A 25,155-nucleotide genomic window follows, 5' to 3' on the forward strand; every position below is an offset into this window, starting at 1 on the left:
ACCAATTCTTACAGCTGTGTGCTGCTCATGTCATGAAAGATGTTATTGTGATGCATAAACAGAAGGGGGCAGATTTAAAAGTTGCTATGGGAATCTCAACTCATCAGCTTCCTGACTTGTGCATGATTCAAATCTCAACCTTAATGATGCAGTTACATTTTGATACATAATTCAGGCACCAGTCCTTAGAAAACATTAAGGTACATGAATAGTCCAATCCAGGGAATGCACATAAAGTTAATCAAGTGCTTACACCTTGCACAATCATGGCCTAAGGTTCCACCTGACTTTCCTTTAAAAGCCACTGAGATATATATATCAACCCGCCGCAGAATTTGCAGGTTGCATCCGCAGATGAAAAATAATTCTATAACAAATCATTGAATCATACAAGGGGTTCTTGAATCAGGACCCTCCAAAAATTATATGGTACTGTGATATTGGCTGGCTGCTTGAAAGGCAAACAAAAAAAAACACCCCAAAAACCTGTCTAGCATATTACGTCAGCAAACCGCCTGTGATGTTATGGGGCCAGTATTTCCCTAGTGTGGAATTGAGGCCCATAAAGTTTTACTTGGTGACAAAATGCAACTAAAAGGCAAAAATGACTGGGATTATTTATAAGATTGCTCCATGTTGTTGTTCATGAAAATGGGGCTGGAAGAGTTAACAATGTCAATATACCTGGTTGGGTAGCAGTGAAATGCTACCTAACATCACTTTTAATACACCCCTCTACTGTCATTCATGTGTACTTAATTAAAATGTTGCAAAAATGCAGTTTAGAGTGGACATACCTGTGAAAGCAGTTTGAGTCTCTGTGTTCCTTTATCCATGAAGTAATGGGCCCATTCCTATCTTCATGAATCTCACTGAACAAAGCATTCTTCCCACCCCACCCCCAGAAAGCTTTCCCTGTTGTTTGTAAACAACAATACATGGCGATACATCATGTATAAGGCTAGAACAGTTATTGAGCCAATGCCTAATTTGCCCTAGACACTTCCTCCACTACGGCAAATAACCTTTCTTTATGCAATTGAATAGATCGGTTCCTCATGCAGAGGGCTCCTGGTTCTGTAACGGCCAGACTGAACTTGCACAGAAACTGTGTGATAAAAATGTTTTCTTTCTTAGTGGAGCAGTTTTGCAGAGACCCAAGTCAGAAATTCCGATGAGATTTTGAGTATTTTTCCAAGCAACGTAAGTAATAATCTCCAACTCCCCACATCTGACTTTTTTAGAGAATGGACAGTAGTTTTGAAAACCTATTATGCACTATCTGGAGCACATTAGATGAAATCTTGTTATTACTTAAAATATTTGCTTCGCCCCTAGGCATTTCCTGTAGTCTGGATCATTTTTAGAAAAAGTTTTTTCCCTTCCATGCTGAAGACATCACCCAACTGCTCTTACGGCAGGCAACGGTGTGTGTTCATTGTTGTCTGACCATATTTGGCCTTGCACTTCCTGAGAGGCAGATAAGAACCACATTGGCTGCAATCAAGAGTAGGCACTGACCCATTGCAGAATACTGCAGAGCGAGGCACGGGCCCTGTTCAGCAGAGCATTAAAGCATGTGCATAAGTCCATCCCTACTCAGCACCAAGCACGTGCTTAAAGTTAAGCCTGTGCTTGTGTTGAATAGGGATGAATTGGGTATCAAATTCCTGCAGAAACATATGCCCTATTCAAGCTCTTGAAAAAGAAAACTCTTTTTGCAGAGACTCAAGATAAACCCCCTTTATCTCTGGCTGGGTGAAATACACCGCCAGGGAGAGGAACAGCACGTGCCTAAATGCCACTTAAGACTTCCACCTCCGCACAAGGTTGCACCCAGGGAGCCCAGCCGTGGGTGAAGGAGCTATTGTTTTCATAGCCTCCTTTCAAACCACACATTAAATGAGATTATATGGAACATGCAACTCCTCGGCAGTTTCACAGTCCCAGCCACGGATACTGGCTTTTGCCTACTGGCCATGGCAAAGCCTTCAAGCCGTGAGTTCCTCTCGATGCCCCTTCCAGCGGCGTGAGCTTTTCCTTCCTGGTTTATCATCTCGACAGTTCCATCCTGTCACAATTATTTTGCTGTTGAGATAGAGCCCTGCAACAGATCCAAATGTCTTACGGAAACTGTAACCCAGAATGTGTTATTAAATCCGGAGAGAACCGCTGCGCTCCCTCCCCAGCTCTCCCTCTCAACCACCCCCGAGAGCTGCTTGCAGGAGCGCGGGATCCTAGATACCAGTTCTATGTACTTCAGCGCTGTTACACCAGACCTGGATCTGGGCAGAAGGATCTTGTTTGGCTGCGTGCAGTTAGAATGGGGTGGGCGTCTGAGATGAGGGGCAGTGATCAGGAATTAATCACGCCACAGCAAATCATTCAAAGAACTGTATTTTTTTCTCCTTGCTTCCCCTTCCCCCAGCTGGCTGATTCGTGTCTGCCTCTGGACATCTTCTCTGCCAGTGACAGTCAGAACGAACCACCCCTCGCCTACTTCCTCCCTCAGGAAAACTCAGAATCGCCATCAGGGCTTGCTATTACAGTACCCACACAGAAGACAGCCCTTGCTTGTCCCAAGAAGCAGTGCGAACTCACAGATAGAGAACATGCACCGACTGGATGTACATTGGTGGACAGATTCACTACCTGGGATAGTCTAAATACGCCAGTCAGGTCCCATAGCCTTTTCCTCACTGCAGGTTTCCTTAAATAACAGACGCCGCAAAAGTCTCCAGGTAAGTAAAACAGCACATTTAGCCTCAGAGACTTAGCCCACTTTCTCCAAACTGGGGAGGGCACTTCCCTGCCCAATAGGAAACCTGTCCCAGCCATTATAGGACACCCCACCTTCCATGTCCTAGCTACATCCCCCACTATTGCCTCTATTTATAGCAGGCATCACTGCCAACCTGGAGTCACATGACCCCTCTGTCATGTGCTCCCTGAACTCAGTCCCCTTGGTCTCAGTAGCCCACGCCTTAGGACAGGAGACCTGTGCACTGTTACCCAGGCGTCAAGGGGTCTGGGTCTCTATTGCCATGCACCTTGTGGGTCATTTATAACAAGCGCAAAGTGGATATAAAAGTCTACCAGGGTGACTGGGTAGCCTTTTACATTCCCAGTGCACTGGGGTACACGACTGTGCAAGGTACAGGGCAGTGGAGAATCAGGCCCAAGGTTTATAGGGGAAACTATTACATCACGGGTTGTAAAAGGGGATAAATGCCCAAAGCCATGCTGCCTAGTGAAGGGTGCTTATTCAACCCAAGCAGGTGACAGGTTTAGAGGCACTTCATGATACCCTTTAAAATGTCTTTTTAGGTGGGTGAAAGGTGCTGCAGCTTCCGTTACCCTCTGCTTCGGTGGCTCCTTTTTAGCTCACAAGGTCATGCTTCCTAGTCAACTAGTCACCAAGCTGTGATTGGATGCATGGTGGTGAACACAGATTTTATCATTTCTGTCGCTTAGTTGCAATCATAAATATGTGTTCATAATGCAGCGGCAGTATGCAAACTTTCTGTGTAGGAAAAGAATTGGGTAAACTAGTCTCAGTAAACAATTTATCTGGTGAATGGAACCTCTTTTTCTTTAAGTGAATTATCCATGGCTGGATTTGGCTTTTTCACAGCTATTTTTCTTGTTTTGAATGATCTAATTGCTAGTTTATGTTAATGTATTTCAGCCTGTGGGCTGCTTGCAAGCTATTTGCCATTCTGTATAATTGTTCACCTAAGTTACATAGGGCCAGATTTTCAAAAGCTCAGCTCTCATTAAGGCACCAAATTAAGTGGCTAGCTTTTCAGAAGGGTTGGGTCCTAAGGCCTTTTAAAAACCTAATTCTGGGTGCTAAGCACTTGAAAATGTGTCCCATGCTGTTGTTACTGCTTTTTGACTGGCTGTCTCCCAAGTTCTCTGGGAGATTCCAAGCGAGTTGCCTGAATATATCTGACATGAATACTTGTGATCTTGTGCAAAGGCACATTTACACGAGTATTTACGATCCTTCCCCTTTCTGTGAACAAAATGGTGCTTGCACAGATGGTAGAAAGCAAAAAGTAAACACAAGTAAATACATGTGAACACCCTCAAAATAAATTAATGCCTTTTATTCAAATGAGACAAGGAGGGTGAGGTTTTTCTTTTATTGGACCAACTTCTGTTGGCGAGAGAGAGACGCTTTCGAGCTACACAAAGCTCTTCTTCAGGCTTGGGAAAGATGCTCAGAGCGTCACAGCTAAACACAAGCTTACACAGATAGTTTAGCACAAGCAGTTAGGGCATATTCTAAACGTATGTCTACACATCAAAGACAAAGCGGCCAGCTTTTCAGAAGGGGTCAGCACGTTGGGTCCTGAGGCCTTTTAAAACGACTGTGGGGCCCAGGCTAACGGGATGTTTCATTGCTATGCACTTGTCTGGGCTCGGGCCAGAGCCCTAGCTCTGGGACCTTCCCACTCTGCAGGGTCCTAGAGCCCGGGCGCCAGCCCAAGCCCAGATGTCTACCCAGCAATGAAACAGCCCTGCAGCCCGAGGTGGCTAGCACGGGCCAGCTGAGGGTGTCTAGTTGCTCTGTAGACACATGCACCCTAAGAGACCAGTCTAATTCCTTGTGCTAAATTACCCATTTGATCTTGTGTTTAGCTGTGATCCTCTGAGCACCTTTCCCAGGCCTGAAGAAGAGCTCTGTGTAGCTCGAAAACCTGTCCTTCTCACCAACAGAAGTTGGCCCAATGAAAGATATTACCTTCCCCACCTTGTCTCTTTAATATCCTGGGACTGACACAGCTACAACTTCACTTTTGTTTGTATAAACGTGTGTAACAAACAGTTAGACCTCCCAATCTGTGCTTTTTCATTAGTCTATCCAATGAGTTTGTCTCTTCTAATTATTCTCTGCTTTCCACTCACTTCCCCCCTGGAAAGTGCTGGTTGATGTCTGTTAGTATTTCAGACACTGTGCTGGTTACACTTAGCAGGAACGTCTTTGGATTCTGCTCTGTTAAGCAAGGCTCTGATCAGCCTTCTCACAGAGGCAGATACTTTCTGCTGGATTTCTCTTTCAATATTTCCACATGCAGCACAGAAATGGCATTTTTCACTGGTGCGCTCAGACTACCCCTGCCAACTCTTTTTTCCTTTTTCTTTCTGGCTATTTTGCAGCGATTAAAACGTTCCATGGAGTATTTTTAGATCGGGGCATCTTTTGCAGACCTTGTGACTGCACTAAGGCCTGGGTCTGAAACAGTCCTGTTTTCTACTAGCAAAGTCACACGGGAGCCGATCACGTGGGCGCTCCTGTTATAGCTATAGAATCTGGAGCTTTTTCTCTTTTGGCCCATATCTGATAGGTTTTGTTGCCACTACGGCTTACTATCCCACTCTCCAAAGGGAGTTTGTGTATCTACATATAACTGATCAATGATCCCATCGCGGCACCAAGCCTCAGAGCCCCCAGCTCCCCCTTCTCCAGCCACTGGGGCTGAGGGAGCAGAACAGGAACTCCCTGATAAGGGTGTTGTGCCAGCCCCCTGGAGCAGCAAAAACTTCCTCAGCAACAGCTGGGATCCGTAGCAGGGCAGGGAGAAGCCCAGCCAGAGCCCCCTGCCTTCCTCAGCACTCTCAGAGGTGGCTGCCCCTCTGGAGACACCAAGTCCAAACTCCCCATTTCCCCTTCCTCCCCCCATGGATTGGCAGAAACTTGGGGGGTGAGGAGGCATTGGAACCTTTCTCAGCAACAGCCAGGAGGAGCAGCAGGGGCAAGCAGGGCAAATCCCAGCTGGTGTGACCTACCTTCTCCTTCCACCTTCCCCATGCCATCCTCGGCCCTGGGGCACCATCGGAATTGCCAGGCTGGATCAGACTAGCGGTCCAGCTAGCTCAGTATCCGGTCTGCGGTCAGCACCAGATGCTCCAGAGGAAGGCACAAGAACCCCACAGTCAGCAGATGTGCAATCTGTCCCCATCCAAACTCCTAATAGACATTGGCTTAAGCCTTAAAGCAAGAGATTTTATATCCCTTCCAAATTTTTTATTAACATTAACTGTTATAACTCTGGATAGTCTTGTTAGCCATAGAAGTGTTCAGTTCCTCTTTGAATCTTGCTCAGTTCTTGGCCTCAATGGCATCGTGTGCAGTCAGCTCCACAGTTAAGTATGTGTTGTGTTAAAACATTTTCTTTTCTCACTTTTGCATTTGCCACTTTTTAGTGTCGGTGCATGTCCCCTTGTCTTGAGTTCTGAGGCAGGGAGACTCAGCAGACTTCACTACAGTCTGAGCTCTGGACATGATTTTTTGTCGGCCCCATACTCTATTCCCAGCCTCCCTTCCCCTGCCCTCCATGCTTCCCGCCATTATTATTACTGATTATTTGTATGATTACAGCACCTCCAAGCCCCAGTCATGGACCAGAACCCCACTGTGCTAGGCACTGTACAAACACAGAACAAAAGAGACAGTCCCTGCCCCAAAGAACTTACAGTATAAGACTAAGACGAGACAACAGCTGGATACAGACAGAGTACAAGGAAACAATGCGACACTCTTGGGCAGCGATCCAGCTTACCCTCTCACCTTTCTCTCTCTCCCCTTCCTTGTTTTTCTCTTTGCTCCTACTCACTTGCCCCTTTACCTTATCCCAGTCCCATCATACAATAATAATGACAATACAATAGATACAATTCACAAAGAAAAGAGAAATGGAGCTAAGAAAACTTACTGCCATTCCAGTAGTGCCAACTCCAAAATGTTCACAAATCGTAAGTCCGCTTTCACTTCAAAATCATTAATCAGTGCCCCCCCCCCCGAGATTGGCTTAAATATGATGGGATTTTAAACAATAATAAATATGGGGGTGTGGGGGGGTCTGTTTGTTTGCCTGCTTGTGTCTTTAGGGTTCAAGTTTTCAAGCTTTTCCCCACAATCACGATGTCTAGAGATGTCCCCCCTTTTAAACAGCAGCTGAGATTCTAAGATAATAACATGACTCCAGGAGATGGGGCTTTAATACAATCCCCAAAATCACAAGTGTTGGCACCCCTGTCATTCTCCCCCAGTCACTCTGTTTGCACATTGTGCTGCTTATCTCCACCGTGGGTCGGCTGTTTGTCTCTTTTCACTGTAAGCTGTTCAGGACAAGGCCTGCACTGGCCTATGGGTTTGTGCATCACCCAGCACAATGGGGCCAATAGGGCATCCCAATAGGGCATTAAGTGTTACCACAATATAATAGATAATAATAGCCACATGCTGCATGCAGAACACACCCTTCATTATGGGTTCAAAGGCACAGTGTGGTGGGAAGAGGAAAAGCGAGATCTCCCAGCAGGGCTGATTGTAATAAGCAGAAGCTGAATTAGTCACCATGAAAGTTTAATCTCTTTAGTCTCTGTGGACACACAAAGTGCTACTTGTTCAGGGCTGTGTAGCTCATATGACCACGTAACATGCGCTTAGAACTGATGGTTCAAGCTCCTTGCGACGAACAGCGTCAGCTCTATGAGGCCATCTGGCTCTGGCTGGGTGGAGGGCACAGCAGGGTCACATCCTCTAATGCAGCATACGGTGATGGGTGTGCCCAGAGCAGACTCAGGGGCCATGATTAGTTCATACCCAGGTCTGGGTATATTTATAGTCTAGCCCAGGCCCACAGCTATACAGTCAGGGAAAGATAAACCCATCCTCAAAATCCTTGAGTAAACCTGAAAGAACATCCAGCTCTGCATAGGGTTGGCCAGTCAGGGGGCCAGGGGATGATCAGCCAGGGGGCCAGGGGCATCACCCCAGTGAGACTCACCTCCCTGGCAATGCCCAAGGCCTTTGCTGTCCATGGCTGACATTTGTCCTTTTTATTGATTCATTCTAGAGGAAGGATGTCCAGTGGTTAGGGTACTAGCCTAGGACTTGGGAGACCTGGCTCCAGTTTCCTGCTCTGCCAGAGACTCCCTGTGTGATCTTGGGCAGCTCTGATGGTATAAACTATGCCCATGCTGTGGGTGCTTTGCTGGCACACTATATGGTCTAGCACTTCTCATATAGACCTGGCCTAAGCGAGCTCCTAGTTGCCAGGGAGGATAGGGAAACAACTCAACAACTTACTCAGGACCTGTTATATTGCTAGCTTATGGCTTACCTGTGAAATGAAAAGCAGTATCTTTGAATGTGCTTTTCAACTGCAGAGTTTATTTGACTTACGTCTGGCTTGGTCTCTTGAGATTTAAACAGAAAACAATCTGATATCCTCTGACTCTAGGGCAAAAAGAAATTAGGGCAAACGTATCAGCTGCTAAACTGTTAGTTTTAACAACATCCAGCATTACAGTGTTACAGCTAGCAGGTACGCTGGTTTAACAGCTACTGGTGTATTTCACATTTCCTTTATTGTTGTAACAGCTGAGCTTTTGTAATGAAAAGCATGACACTGCACGGCATCACATCACAGGGAACTCAACAGCAATTTCCCAACAACAGCCACTGCAATGAAAATGGGATAGTGAAACTGTGTTGAATCCCCTGCGTTCTTCGTCCCAGCGCTGGAGCCTCTCTGGGGCCCATTGCAGTCATCACTGAAACAGCATTCCAGGGTGGCCCCGCTCGCACTCCTGTACCAAGCCTGGTCACAGAAGGACTTGTAGGAACAAGACTTAATGACACTATCTGAAAAGAAACACACGCGTATAGGCGGTTACATATTGTCATGGCAGTAGGCTACTGGATTGAACAAACTCCTTTTCCTGGGTTAAGCTGATATGTCAAGTCCCATCACTGAGTAAACTAGAGATCTCCTTTATGCTTGAGAAGTGGAGTAAAAATGCCACCTTCCCTGCCCCAGAACTGACTCTCTACCAGGAGATACATCAGCTGAGACAGATGAACAGCAATGCAGTACTGCACAGTGAGCCTGGGGAATAATCCACAGAACTGATATGGGTACAAAGCCCTCCAGAATCAACTCTCACCATCCCACTATGCAGTAGGTGGCGAAGTATTGTTCACAGCCACACTGTTTGAAAGGCCAAAGCTACACAGTGAACCAGTGGCAGAGCCCAGGTTAGAATTCCAGCCCATCTGCCTTCCAACTCCGTGCTCTCTGCTCCACACCACACTGCTGTCCCTCAGCTCCTGGGTTGGAGGGAACTTGGTCTTTCTGGTGTCGGACTGTTGTTTCTGGAGGACCAGAACAGCACATCGTAAAAAGGACTTTCTCCGGGGCAGAAAATTCTTGAGATATATCTCAGACCAAATGTGATTACTTTACAGGATGTCAGTGCCCTGTGCACTCACTGCTGAAAGCAGAGAATGCCACCAATACCCACAGCAGCTGCTACCTCTTAACCAGAAGTCAGCATCAGAGCTGCGTCTGTGGGCAACAATTATGGAAACTGCTGGGAAAAATCCCAGTTCCACAAAAAGCAAAACGTTTTGGAGTTTTGCCTTAATTTTATCTTTACTGTTTCCTGCAAACCAACAGGTGATTGCACACAATCAAGCCCAGCACATCTCTGCTTGGGATACAATTATGAAAATGCATAAGATATGGAATTCTTCACTGACTGGAGTTTCCCCAAAAGAAAATCTAGGGGAAGATGGTGAGATTTTATTTTTGACCAAATTCCCATTAAAATATCAGTTTCTGCACGCAGACATTCTCCAAGTGAGGATGGATCATTTTCCCCAGCTGTCCTCTGGTGACCTTCAGAAATTCCTATGGCTTTTAGGCTGCTTTCATGCCGAAGGATTGGAAACATCACCACTTGAAATAAACTGTACATATTTCTGCATAAGCCAGCAAAAAATAAATACATTAATTTCCTTTCCAGTTATGAAAACAAACAGTCTGAGCAGAAGAATCTCCTTGAGCCTGGACTATTTTACGTATTTTATTTATTCACCTTTATGCTTTCCTGGAGCTCTCATTGCTGTACTCTCTGAGCTCCTCGGATATACTAATGGAGTTTTCTGCACATCTCTCAAGAAATACTTTCTCCATTAAACTGAGCCACAGCGAGGGTAAGGCTCCGATTCTACAATGTACTGAGGTACTTAAATATCTTTGAGTATCTGGGCCTACATGACTTGCTGAAGGTCCAGCAGTGAATCTGTGACAGAGATTAGAATGGGGCCCAGCTCCTCTGAGTTCCTTACCTGCAAGCCAGCCCATCCTTCCTCTGACTGGTGAGTTGTGCTAACAGTGTTGCTTGATTTGAATGGCTCCTGACAAAGGCAAGTCCCAGTGGAATGGTATCATATTGACGAAAGCGCCCTGTTTTTATGCATGGTTCAGTAACGGGAAGACTTTTAAACAGCCAGGCTAATTAGCCATTGGTAAGCCTACTTACCTAGGGATGTGGTGGATTTTTTTTTGTCACTTGGAGTCTTTAAATCAAGAATGGACATCTCTCTAAAGGAGGGGCTCTCGCTCAGCCAGAAGGTCTGGGCTGGATGCAGGAACCACTGGGTACAATTCTCTCGCTCGTGCTATGCAGGAAGTCAGCAAAGATGCTGAGAACTGGTCCCTTCGGGCATTAAAAATCTCTGAATCTGTGAGTTTTGGCTCAGCATAAACAAACCCGCTGATTCAATGCAGACCAAACCTCATCCTTGTTAAAGCTGAGCTGTGAACTAGCCACCACACACTTTTACTACCTATAAGCAGGCTCACCATTCTCCTTACTTACCCTGTGCAGTGAACAGAGTCTAAGGCCCCTGCTGAGCACTCTGCTTATTCCCTCCCAGCCTAGGAAGCCATGTTAGCTGTTAGGCCATTAACACTTCACTATATTGCTTCTTAGTGGAAACAAAGTCAAACCAATTCCAGTACTGTTTCTGGCAAGTCTGCTTAGCCCCAGGAGACCGGTTGGCTGTTTGCTGTAGCATTTCAGCAGATTTCTCCAGCTTGAACATTGACAGCAGCTAGACATCTATTTAGATGTCTCACACGGGATCTATGGACTTCCGGGATGGCCCAGGACCCAGGACGGCTGTTTTCCATTTGGCCTTCACTGTGACTTTTACTCAAAAGCTTGGAAGCCTTTGCTGAGTCCTTCCTGCACGGCTGCTGATGCTGAACTCCCAGTGCCACAGGAGCAGGATAAACACATGCAGGCTCTGCCAAGCCTCAGTTCTTTGATCTTGCAATCTGGACAAAGCCTCCTGCTAGGACTGCCTCTGACAAGCCCTTTTTGTGCATCAGCTCCCCTCTCAGCAGCAGACTCTGGACATCTGCAGAGAATCCCCTTGGGGAGAGTGCTGCTTCTTTTCCTGGAACCAACTGAAATCTAAAGTGTACATTTTAAAAATAAACTCCTCGCTGGGGAAAGTTTCCCCATCTCCGTTTCTGAGCTCTTCCTCCTTAGGTTCTGCCGGGGACTCTTTCTCCTCTATAGCATGTATCCATTATTCTAACTTCTGCTCATTTTGTGGGGACTATTTTTTTCTGTCCAGAGTCATCCCCATTCTCAGTCACCTTTGCTGGCCTCCTAACCGCATCCCCCCAATTCTCCCACCTCCATCTACTGCTACCTACTCCCCTCCTTCTCAGCACTGTCTGCCCCTCCCATCTTACTCCAGATCCAATTCAGAATTGCTCTAATGCCTTTGGAAACAAACTCTGCCTCACTCCAATTCACTTCTTCAAGCCTGGATCCATCATCTCTCCTTCCTAGCCCTTCACAGGTGATGACTGCACATTCCTGAATGCTCCTTCATGTCCCTAAAACTCGCTCCTCTTCCTCCAAGATGCTGTCTTTTCCTTTTAAAGTCTCTTTTCTCTTTAGCTTGCAGCTGACTTTTTTAAAGAAGTAATTGATACTGCTGCATGTGAAGCATTATGTTCCTGGTATACGCACACAGAGAAGTTAGATAAAAACATAAATGCTCTTGCTGGAAAGTTGCAATGTAACATGACTTTATGTCTTAGAATTCAGAACAACAACACACAAGAACCCACAAGACAACAACACACAAGAACACACCAGAGAGAGACAAAGCAGGCTGCTCCCTAAAACACAGAGGCACAACTCACTCCACCATACCTTAGGTAGTAAGGCCCAGATCTCACCTGTCCCTGCAGATCTTTAGCCTGTAAGCAGGCCCAGAACCCACCCGACACCTGGCAATTTAAAATGATAGCCTACAATTATAACAGAGTTTTCGATACACCACATGAAGGTCACATTGTAGGGAAAATGTGCGCTGCTCTGCGGAGCCTTTTGGGTCTGACTGTGGGCTTGCTCCCCTAGACGCTATTCACTAGCGATTGTTTTGTACTTGTCCATAGGGACTTACCTGTTGCAACAATGGTAGAGCAGGCATCTGCATAGTGAGGACAGCCATGGGATCCCTGCTGGTTGCAATCATCCTCATTCGATGCAATGCAGCTGTGGCACTTGAGAGCCTTCCCTTGGCAAAGAGGACAAGAGACGAGCGTGAGAGGAATTGGGTTGCATGTCCTTCAAGCCCAGCCTGCTTTGTGTTGCTTTTCTGATCAAACAGCAAAAGTATGTATGAGGGTTGTACTGCCACATTGCACATCCACAGGAAAGCTTGATCATGGGTCCCTCTGCCTGACTTGTCAGGAACACTGGGGTTCCCATACAGCATCAGAAGTCATAGATCCATCAAGTCTCATTGCCTGCCTCCAATGACCAATAGCTAATGCTTCAGACAAGGGTCCTCTTTGATCCCTGTGGTGATTGGTTTATGCCCTGATTCAGGAGAGCCAATTTATGCATTATTGCTATCTACACTCATTAGCAATGCTCATTAAATTATCCTGGCCTTTTATCTGTAAGCACCTGGAGAATAATAGGGTTATAAGGAATAGCCAACATGGATTTGTCAAGACCAAATCATGCTAAATCAGCCCAATTTCCTTCTTTGACAGGGATACTAGCCTAGTGGATAAGAGGAAAACAGCAGATGTGATATAGCTTGATTTTAGTAAAGCTTTTGACAGTCCCACGTGACATTTTCATGAGCAAACTAGGGAAATGTGGTCTAGGTTAAATTACTATCAGGTGAATGCATAACTGGTTGAAAGCCCATACTCAAAGTATAATTATCAATAGTTTACTGTCACACTGGGAGTTTCTCTTTTGTGTGGTCCTGCAGGGGTCTGTACTGGGTCCTGCACTATTCAATATTTTCATAAATATCTCAGATAATGGAGTAGAAAGTACACTTATAAAATGTGCTGATGACTCAAAGCTGGGAGGGGTTGCAAGCACTTTGAAGGACAGGGTTAGAATTCAAAACGACCTTGATAAATGGGAGAATCAGTCTGAATTCAGCATGATGAAATTCAATAAAGACAAGTGCAAAGTACTTTACCTAGGAAGGAAAAATCAAATGCACAGCTACAAAATGGGGAGTAACTGGCTAGACAGTCATACTGCTGAAAAGGATGTGGTGGTTGTAGTGGGTCAGAAATTGAAAATGAGCCAACCATGTGATGCAGTTATGAAAAAAAGTTAATATTCTGGAGTGTATTAGTAGGAATGTTGTATGTAAGACAAGGGAGGGAATTGTTCTGTGCTACTTGGCACTGATGAGGCCTCAGCTGGAGGACTGTATTTAATTCTGGGCAGCACACTTTAGGAAAGATGTGGACAAATTGGAGAGAGTTCAGAGGTTAGCAACAAAAATGATAAAAAGCTCAGAAAACCTGATCAATGAGGAAAGGTTAAAAAACTGGCCATGTTTAGTCTTGAGAAAAGATGACTGAGAATGGACCTGTTAACGGTCTTCAAACACGTTAAGGGCTGTTTGAAAAAGGACGGGGATCAATTGTTCTCATGCCCACTGAAGGTAGGACAAGAAATGATGGGCTATTTCTGCAGTAAAGGCGACTGAGGTTAGGAAAAACTCTCTAACTCTCAGGGGAGTTACGCTCTGGAACAGGTGGTGGAATCCCCAGCACTGGGGCTGGATTTGATGCCCTTGCAAGGGCCCTTCCAGACCTACATGTCTATAATTCTATGATTTGATTCGATTGTCTCCCACTGCAGTGCATTTATGCAGTAACCTTGTTATCACACAAAACTGTGCCCATAGTAAAGACAATTCTCTCTGCTATGCCACATGCTTGATTCTGTCAATCAGTGATTGATTGGGAAGAAACACCTGACTGGTGCTTAAGTTAATTAACTGTAACTTTTCTTTGCAGAACCTATCAAAGGTGCTGCTTTCAGGAAGCAGTAAAGGGGAGAAAGTACGAAAGATCATTTATAGCACTATTAATGTGCAGGTCCAGTAGGTAAGGGCCTGGCCCGGGAGTCAGGAGATGTGGGTGACCTTGAGCATGTCACTTCACCTCTCTCTGTGCCTCACTTTCTCCTGTGTGTGCGAGGGGGAGTGCTTTGAGTATTGTGGTGGACAGCTCTAGATTAGAGCCAAGTCTCTCTCACACATGCAAAATATATTCAAATAATCTTCCAGAAGTGACTCAAGCTGATGAGAGCAAAGCTAAATCTGACCCCCCTGTTCCTTCCAAGTTCTTGTTCTGCAAAGTCTTCCTGACATTACTCTTTCCCCTATTCCCTTAAACTTACAAATCATCAAAAAGAACATTTTAATTTAAAAAACAATTAAAATAACCATTTATAACTCTCTGTGGCCTTTTGTGCAAAATTCTGCTCTGTTTCTGGTAGCATTTTCAGACACTGCGGCAACAGGCACGATATACAAACCTGAGCGGCACAGACACTCTTGCAACCAGCAGTTTTACCCAGAAAATCATGGCACAAGAACGGCTGTGATGATGCCGTGGCCTCTGCTGCTCTCATAGGAGAGTAATAGCTGTAAGAAACGATTTAGCAGGGGGCCCTCATGCAATTCTGGTTTCCAACCCAAGCGCCATGCTATGGGAAAGGCCCACGCACCACACAAACTACTCAGGAGCCTGAAGATATGGGTTAATCCAGCCTGTTAGTATATAAGCATGTCAACTTGGACTCCAACACTGGGGAGACCTGTCCATTACTCTAACACATCTCTGTGAGCTCCTGGGGCAACCCTCCCATGCATCACCCTCAGGCTTTTACATGGTGCCTTCCAAACAGCAGAGAAGAAAGCCTTGTGCTAGAGTAGGACGTGCCATGGGTTGAGGCTCTCTGCTTGGAGAATAGGAACAAAGTCCCTCCGTACTTCACCTAGCAATCGGTGGTGCTCTGGTTGCAGCTTCTCTGATCTCACACCCCCACAGGGGCTCTAACTGCCACCTCCAGAGTATTCTTAGCTCCTGCAAGCTGTGCACACAACAGCATGTTTGGAACTTAAATCCATAACCCCAGGGTTGGCCCAGCCACGGACACGCTTGCATGAGGATCTACAGCATACACATTGGATATGTTGTGCATTTGAATGAATGAAGCTCTGTTGCACGTAGCACCTTGCCTATAAGGTGCATCCCAGTGGGCTGTACAGGAAGGGATTAAACACAAGGGTACCAGACAAAGTAAATGGAGAACATGATGTTAAGAAGCAAGGCACAACAATGATCTTTCGATTTCGTTATGAAGAGGGCCTGGAGAGTTAATGAGGTGACAGATAAGGAAAATAGCCTTATTGGCTGGCTTAGGGCTCCATTTATCTGGGGCGATAATGTCAATAGCAGCTATTTGACCCACTCCTTTCCCTGCGGAGCATCACCTGACATAGACCCGCTGAGAAGGTGTTAACATGTTTGTGTCACTTGGGGACAACAATAGACTTTAAAAAACAACACTGGTTTACAACACCTGCAGACCAAAAACCTCAATAAAAACTCGAGAATCCCGTTTGTGTCTACGGGTGTTTGATATTGAACCATCCCTACTGAGATATCATGTATGTGGTCGGCTGTGCCTCATGTTGGTACCCACGTTCTCAGCTGAACAGAGCCCTCTCGTGGCCAGAAAAAGAGCTCTGGGTACCACTGGGAGAGCAGCTGGGTTTGAATAATCATGGCTGCCTATTTTTTTGTTGCTGATGATGTATTACAAGGGTCACCTCAAAGAAAGCAAGGGACTGGATTTCACAAGGGAAACGGGACAGTAAAGGGGCCAAATGACAGTAAACACTAGCCATTCTTTCCAAGAAACAGTACATTCCAGTTCATAAAGCCCTGGCTCGTTCCATGTGGTGCCAGTGCAGTGCGGGTGAGTCCTGAAAACCCAACACTTCTGCGTGAAACCATGTGGAGGATTGGTGGTGCCACCCTCCTGTGAAATGGCAGTGTGAGCACCCTCTCTGTCGGGGAGCAATTCCGTAGTCAGTGAGAGCTTGGCTTGTGTAATGACCGAGTCAATATTGAGTATGGACATCAGGATTTGGCCTTATAGGCTTGGATATGCCCCTGACCTGTGCACCTGACTGTATCCTGGCCCCTGTATATGCACTGCCTTCCCCTCCCCTGGCATGTGCACCTGGCTGTATCCTGCCTCCTCACCCCCCAGTATATGAACAGATGGATACTACACCCCCTCCCCCCAGAATAGGCATATTTCTATGCTGGCCCCACATGCACATGTCTATACTGGTCCCGCATACTGCACAGAGATCTAAACCTCTCCTGTCTGAGATAGAGGAGAACATTTTAAAATATCAGCCATTGCAAATCACAACATTTCTACAACTTAGTGCACAACACGAACAACCATTATGGCAGTAACAAGTTTCCATCTGCAGTCCCAGCCATCCCTTCTGAACACTGCGGTGTGAATCTGGTTACATTTACAGAGGCTCTTGCCTCATTGCTTTAAGGTGTCACCCGCTCGCAAACCAACAGCTCCTTGATTTCTGAGTATCTAATTGTATCTCCCCAAGACATCATCGTAGAGCTTCTCCTAGCCCACCGAGATGACTTCCTGCCCAGTCTAGGGAGGCAGAATGAGGCTTCCAATCCTCCACCGGAGAAGTGGTCAGATAAGACTCCCCGCCATCACTGCCTGAATGGGAAGGGAGCTGGCAGGAAGAGAGGACTCTTGACAGGGGCCTTTCCTGCTGGGAGGAGAAAACATCCTTGGAAAAGGTTCAGAACAACCTCTAGTGAATGAATAAAAAAACGCCAGCATCTGTCTTGTGAGGTTGTCTAACAGCTAGTCTTACCCTTCTAGCCTTAGAGACTAACAAATTTATTTGAGCATAAGCTTTTGTGAGCTACAGCTCACTTCATCGGATGCAATCAAGAAGTGAGCTGTAGTTCACGAAAGCTTATGCTCAAATAAATTTGTTAGTCTCTAAGGTGCCACAAGTACTCCTTTTCCTTTTGCGAATACAGACTAACACGGCTGCTACTCTGAAACCTTCTAGCCTTGTTGCCTTTGGTTCTGCCGAGAAGCAAGTCATAAGGCTGCACTCGACTATAGGAGCCGTAAGTCTATATAACAATGCACTGTACACCATGGCATGGCACCTTCAGCAGCAAAACAGATTCTCTGCCTCCCTGCTTCAAAGTAGCTTTTCAAAGAACTGATACCAAAGAGCTATGTTTTAAACTTGCAACCAACATCCTGGCAATGAAAACGTCATCCTAATCAGGGAACAACTTGGATGATCTAGATCTCCAAAATACAAGGAACCAGCCATCTCTCTTGGGAGAAGCTAGTTCTAGAGTTCCCATATGGTGCAATGTGGATTTTACACCTGCATTTCAAACACGCTGAAGAGGAAAGTGTGAAGGGGGGTTATTTCCCTTTGAGCCCTTTCCAAAAGAGAAGGCACTTTCCTCTGAACGAAAGTGAATGCTCTGCTGAGGAAGGAACGCACTGTCCGACAGGTGAGGTACTATGCTCTACAGAGATGAAACAACAGGGCATAAGACAGATAGATAAGCTGGCAGCTAACAAGCAGTGCAAAGTTATGCCAAGAGCTGTTTCTTCTACCATCGATTTCCACTACATGGCACTTACTTTCTGCTGCCAGGCACATGAAGATGACCAGTGCCAGGAGGGTCTTCATAGCAGACATTTCCTGGAGTCTCTGGAACGTTCAGGACAGTTTCTGGTTTGTATTAAGGTCTTCCAAGTAATCTACCAGAGTGATGGGCTCAGCTGTCCAAGGATAACATACTTAGTGCACAATCTGTGGTTAATACCTTCTTAGCCACATAGGAGAGGAGGCAGAATCCAAGGGCACTGCCAGACCTGCATACAGGGAAGGGTTGAGTATAGGCTGTACTCTGGGCATTTCAAGGCATAACTTAGTTTTCAAGGATTTTTTTATCCTGTGAAAGAATGAATCAGGAACAGTCAGTGACTTACTTAATGCACCACGGGTGGCTTTGGAGGGACCTCAGTTTTAGCAAAGCACCTGACCACAATATTCTTCCATCAATTTAGACGTAAGCTCCTTAGGGCAGAAACTTTGTCTTCATGCCTGTCAGCAGAGTGTCTAGTACAGGTAGCACTATATAAAAGACAAATGATAATGATATGCCTGGCTTAGAGGAGGACCCCTGTCCCTGTCACTTCTAATCTCTAGAAAGCACAATTCAGATTTCTCCTTTGAGTGACTAGGTATGGGTGAAAACAGGCTCACTTAGATAAGCGAGGTCTATCTCCAAATCACTTCTTATAATAACTATGAAAAACAATCCCACAGGCAGAAACTGAAAGCTAGGTTCCCTACCTTTATCGGGGTTACTCCTGGATCAAGGGATAGAATAACACATGCCGAAAGACGCAGCATTGTCTAGTGGTTCATGCAGGCAATTATGAGACAGAATACTCACAAGCTAATCCTGTACCACTGTGACCTTAGCCAAACTCAAATAATGTGGCTGTGTCTCAGTTTTCCCACCTGTTCAAAGAAAAGGGGGAACAGTGACACTGCCCTACTCTTGCCAAAGCATTCTGGGATCCTCACACAGAGAGGAAAAGTATCAATGATCATTTTTTTAAATCCATTTAATATGCACCTCCCCATTGCTCTGGCTGCACATACGAGATTTACTACCCAGCTCCAGCAAACTACACAGACTTGTTACCAATCTGGGGAAGTCTAATGCAAAGGATCCAGTTGTTTCTCAGATGGGAGAGATGAGGGGTACACGACTCAGAATGGCAGGGCATTGGGTAGTTCAGCAATTGTACACACTACTGAAATGTCCTTCTTCCCTTAGAGAGCTGTGTCCTGGCAAGGTGAACTGAGCTGCTGGAAATACAGCATGGAAGCAATCTGCTGGGGCACAGTACTATGTTCCGCTTATTTTTGCGTATAGAATGCTTCTCAGCTTCTGGAAAACACTGACGTTGCAGTGGATTTTTAAAACTCTGATAAAGCTCGATCTACAGTGCTAAAAAAGGAACCCACCTCCTTCCATTTGATACAGCTCAGCCTGGACACAGTTCTCCCATTCCCAAATCCCCCACCTCCATTTACTTTGAAACTCTCCCAGCTTGAGGATTATCAGTGATGAATATCAACACTGAGCATTTACATTGTGTGATGCTTCCTTGTCCTTCATGACCCCACGGTCAGGCTGGGAAATATCTGCCTTTTTACAGATGGAGAAGCTAAAGAGGAGAGGTTAAGTGATTTACCTGAGTCCATCAAGGGAATCAGTGTCAGAGCTGGGATTAGAACTGAATCCTGTCTCCTGATCTATGACAATTCTCTATTCACCCTTCTGCAGCCAGCCCGCCCAAAGTCTATGCCACCATGTGAACCCACAAAATAAGGGGAACATCCCCTCAAATTAGTATGAAACTATCAAGCACGTGACCTAAGGGCACTGGAAATTAATCATTTTTTAAATTAATTTTGGGTGCATTTTATAGTCCATAAAAGCCAGTCTCAGGATTTGATTTTGATCACACTTGCACTGGTCTAAATCAGGAGTAACTGCATTGAAATCAATGGAGTGACACCGACCCCTGTGTAAATGTGGTCAGAATCAGGTCCTCAATACATATACAATGAACATGATTTCTGATACAGGAAAAGCATCCAAGAATGGTAAATACAGTTTTTATTCAGGCAATGAAACATGGAAAAAATATATTAGTAATCATTATTATAATCTCATTTGTGTGAGTACAACTCTTACAAATATTTACCTGACATATAAAAGGGAAATTATTGTACATATAAAATTTATGCAGATGGCAGTTACATACACTGTACAAAGCAATCCTGATAGTAGTCAATGCAAAAAGTTCTTCTTCCTGCCTCTGGGAGGGAAGAGACTGCACGAGGGATGCAGTGGAAACAGATTTGCAGTCAGGATGGTCATTAATTGGCACTTTACTGCAGACAAGAGATCTATTGCAAATGTACACTTGTGGACAGCAACATTAATAATTTTACAGCCAGGCAATTTTGACAGTAAAAAGGGATGGTGCAATTCTACTGGAAAAAAAGAGAGAGATCATGCTTTGAATTTGGTGCATGGCCATTTGCAAGTTTCCAGGTATTAGCTATACATCTTGGCTTGTTCATTAGGGAAGGATGTGTTTTTTGTGTTCACAAGACGCTTGTAAAAATTACTCAGCAAAGCTTGAGTATTGCCATTATCTCCCTGTACAGAGAACAGCAGCAACTTTCAGATCTTCCTGCAAATGCTACTGAATGGCAAAAGATGAAGCGGCATCTTTACAGACCTGAATAGAAGGGTCTACAGATGATGAGCCAGTCTATACCAAAGCTTTGCTTCTGGGTCTGTACACTATAAAGCAGCATACAAGATAAAACAGTCTCACTGATTTAAAGTTCCATACATCTTCCATTATATATAACTATAACCATTATATATGTAACTATAACCATATTATAGTTAATAAATCATTCCTTAGGAATCTCATTTGCCCAAATTCTAAGGGCATGCTGAGAGGCACAGAAATGGAACAACACTCAGATGATACACACAGTGAAAGTGCAATCACTTGACTCTGGGGAACAGATATAAATGGGAAAATGCTCTCAACTCAGATTACTACTGAGGGAGAGGAGGAGCTCTCTGCAGAATTGTCTTGCATTTCAGCTCTCTTACCTTTGGAGGAGTGGGAGGTATGTTAAAGATTTACTTTGTAATTTGCAAGCTACAGTTCTATAGAGATGCTGAGACTCGTGACTGTATTTTATGGAGCCGTGTTCTCTGGAGTTTATCAAAACGTCTCTGCAAGGACGCATCATCTCAGAGCAACAGAGCAAAACCTCACAGAGAGACAACTCCCTCCAAACATGCTACAATTTGAGGAATCAGTCTCCCTGAGCCCTAATGCGCGGCATCTCCAGATTTTAGCCCTCAGTAAGCAAACTTTTCCAGCTTTTCGCTTCTCTTAACAAAGGTGGGAGTGAACATGAGTAGCATAGAATGGGGCATCATATCTGAGGGCAGAGATCACATCAAACGACGATTCATAACAAAGGAAGAGTGCACTAATGGACATAATTTAAAATTTTTTATGTGAATTTTTTTGGGGATGAGGAGAACCTGTGCTGTAACTCAAACATAAAAGGGTTTTTTATTAAACACGCTTTATTAAGAAAGCTCTTCTCAGTTCTGTGGCAATCTCTTGTTTATTCTTAGGCTTTTCTAATTGGGTAGTAGAATAATGTTTTACAAAAACTCAGATTTGGTTCTGGAGCTGCCAGGCAGGTTTTCAATGCCATTTGGTTACTATCTAAACCAGAGGTTCCCAAACTAGGGGTGCTGCTTGTTCAGGGAAAGCCCCTGGAGGGCCGGGCCGGTTTGTTTACCTGCCGCGTCGGCAGGTTTGGCTGATCGCAGCTCCTGCTGGCTGCGATTTGCTGCTCCAGGCCAATGGGGGCTCCAGGAAGGGCGGCCAGCACGTCCCTCGACCCACACCGCTTCCTGCAGCTCCCATTGGCTGAGAACGGTGAACTGCGGCCACTGGGAGCTGCGATCGGCCGAACCTGTGGACGCGGCAGGTAAACAAACCAGCCTGGCCCGCCAGGGGCTTTCCCTGAACAAGCGGCGCCCCTAGTTTGGGAACCACTGATCTAAACTCTGCTACAACATGGACACTGTTTGCAGAGAGCAGCTCAGCCCAGGATCCTGGCTACTCTTTTATAATCATGTCTATGAAGGGCTTTATTGAAAACTCAACAATTCGAGCACGTTGGGTGAAATTCACACCTGTGCAGAGGACTAGCCCACTCGGTACCACTCAAGTCTCACCACAATCCTAATGTGCGACATGAGTGGAGCATGGATCTTGTGCTGGAATTTTGCCCATTGTTACTAGGGGAGAGTTAAATGGATCCCGATAAAATTAAAAACAACCTGAAATTTGCCTCCAACTCAAAACTAACCCAAAACAACAAATAACTTATTTTGGGACCTGAAAAATACCTGATAACTCTCCTTCCTGACACAACTTTTTTTCATCTACTTTTTACCCATCCCTGCTGGGGCTGGAAGTGGAGATGCCGAGCTCTTCCCAGAATGGTTGCTCTCAAATCTGCAGACCCCAGAGGTTCAGAGCTGCATCTCAATGTTCGGCTTTTTTCCTAAGCAGAACCTTTGGGGGATCACCCTTCATTCATCTATTTGCCGTCATCCACTTGCAGTAACATCTAGCTACCACCTGTCAAGATTTATTATTATTATTCAAGAATCACAACACGATTTAGGTGCATTCTGGAAACGAGTGAGCTAAAGAGAATTATCCTACTTCAGTCTGGCCACACCCAAACTATGGTATAACCCAGGGACAATCAATTATTTTTTGTCAAGGTCCAAAATTTCTTGGTTAAGGTATAGTCAAGGTCTAGACTCCAGAGAAAATAATTTTAAGAAGAACAATAATAATGATAATAAATAAATTAAAAGATTCTGGCATCTGTTCTAAAGCATCCAGCCATCTGGATTTGGCTACCTCTGGTGTAAGCTGATCACTGAGGTTGACAAGAAGAGCAGCCTCGTGGCCGCATGCTCTCCTTTGTCTGTGGTTGGCTCACGTATTGCCTGGACAGAGGTGACCCGTCTCCCTCTGTAGATCATCTGACCCAAGCTTTCCCACCAACATCCTTGAGAGCTGTGTACTACTGCACATGGGGGAAAAGCACAGGAACGGGGGGTTTCCTTTCCTGCTACCACAGAGAGCTCAATATTCGCAAAAAAGCTGGGAGTCCATATCCCACCAAGGGAACTACCCCTGGGCTAATTTCGGAGGGACCTTCTCCAGTGCACAGAAGGACACTACTTTAAAAGGGGGCATGCTAGACTGCTCCCATTAGCTCGTCATGTGCTAGGGGCAAGTTGTCACCATCTTGGTCTTGTTAAATGTATAATATAATGATCTCTATACAGAATACATTTCATAAAGTACATTTTAGAACTATGGCTCCAACAGAAAAACGTGTGCTCTGCATGCTCCATGTTAGGAACCAGAAAATAGAATAGTTTGATTTTGTTATGAAATGGTAGCAGCCAAAGGTTTGCTAAACTTTTACATCTGCCACTAGCGAGGGCTCAGCTCCAAAACAGCAAATCCTTCCCTGGTTTGATACTTCACCACTATCCACCCAGCACTTTAAAATAGGATCCACTGGCTCCACACCTGTTGCCTAGCACAGCCCGTGTTTTGTTCTGGAGTTACATTTCTGTGTCTGAAGGGAAGGACTGGTTTGCACAAAACCTCAGACAAATGGTTCCAAAGCATAATTCCCTGACCAAGAGAAATTAGTATGGACAGAACAGTTCATACAGCTTGTGAGCATCACTGCTGTCAGGCTACGAATACTGCACCCTAGTGAATGCCACATGGATGAGACCAGCTGCAACACTGCAGGGTGAGAAAGCACTGCCAATGTGCAAACAGGTAAAACTCATTGCTAATGTTGGCTCATGCAACAGCATTCCACATATGGTACAAAAACAATCTACATACATTTAAATATATGTCACCCTGCAGAACTTCTGGGTCTCTACTGCAGTATGAAAGGTGCTTCAGCAATTCTGCATTGGTCCAAATAAAGTTCCACTGAGTGGTTTGCTTGCATAGCTAGTATGATTCAGTTTCCTGCCCATTTGGACCTGCGAGTTTATTTAACAGCTGTTTGCAGCTGACTTTGCTTGTACTAGTTTCTGATTCTTTTAGTATTCGTAAAATTGCAAAGGCATTTCTGAGAGCAAGACATGGTCCAGAGCATTTTGCATCATTTTAAATCGCATTTTGTATTGACCTGGAGAAAAGGATTTTAGGACCTTCACCATATGCATAAATTAGGGTCTGCTCCCTTCCTTCTGCAGTCCCCAAAGGGAGAGGTCACTCCTCTAATCTCACAGCAGCATTTTGAACCAATAGCAAATAGTTTTGCTTTGCATATTTTGAATTACTATTAAAATACTACTTATAAATATCAGGAAATGATGGTGCTAGAGGGCAGCACAGGGGAAGTGGTACAACCCCAAGAGGAGATGTACGAAGTATGTTACCAAATATGCATGCACATCTGTCTGGACAGAAGATCCAGGTGTACAGCTGTGAGGAAGGACATACCAAGGCTGAAGAGAGAGAACAGAAAGCCCTAGTGCAAGGACAATAAAGTGCACTGACCAAGGGTACCTCTCCACTGCAATCTGAGGCGTGACTGCAGCTCAGGCTGACATGGCTAAAGATAGCAATGTAGATACGGCAGTACAAACACACCAGGGTACCTATGTGCATTCCTGAAGCCCATGCTGCTGCATCTACATTGCTATTTTTACCCATGCTAGCACAGTTACGTCTACCTGAGGGGCAATCACACCTCAGATTGCAGTGTAGACATACCCAGAGAAACACTTGGGCTTCCCTCCCCAGCTGCTGGCAGGGCATGGGATCAGGACTTGCTATGACAAGTGACATGAATATACACTTGGATAAACATATCAGAAATTAATCAAACCACTTTCAGGAAAATCATTTCACCTGTAGGATTAACCAGTTAATCAAAACCACATGCTGTGGACGCCAGGGGGTGTGTGTGTGTGTGTGGGGGGGGAATTTCCTGTCAGATGCCCCTGATTTTAACATCATTACCTCCCTATCCCAGACACTTCTACTGAGACCCCATAATGACTTTCTTTCTCAAGGTACCAGTATTGCACAGTCAGCTCTCTGCACCTGGGTGTGGGTTTAGCATCACAGATGGAACCTCCCCACTGATTTTAGGAGGAAAATGCCAACTGGTTAGGTGCTCAATAGAATGTAACCAATAAAAAT

General features: G+C 45.2%; 1 long non-coding RNA gene across 1 annotated transcript; it reads right to left on the reverse strand.

The window, feature by feature from the left end:
• Positions 1-19,937: 19,937 nt before the first annotated feature.
• On the reverse strand, positions 19,938-24,921 carry LOC122457561. The gene is made up of 2 exons (XR_006277152.1): positions 22,482-24,921; positions 19,938-20,648 (listed from the first exon to the last, which is right to left on the reverse strand). It is a non-coding gene; the product is annotated as an uncharacterized LOC122457561 (long non-coding RNA).
• Between the last annotated feature and the right edge of the window lie 234 nt (positions 24,922-25,155).

Source organism: Dermochelys coriacea, chromosome 26 (genome assembly GCF_009764565.3).
Source record: "Dermochelys coriacea isolate rDerCor1 chromosome 26, rDerCor1.pri.v4, whole genome shotgun sequence".
In the NCBI taxonomy this organism is placed as follows: domain Eukaryota; kingdom Metazoa; phylum Chordata; order Testudines; family Dermochelyidae; genus Dermochelys; species Dermochelys coriacea.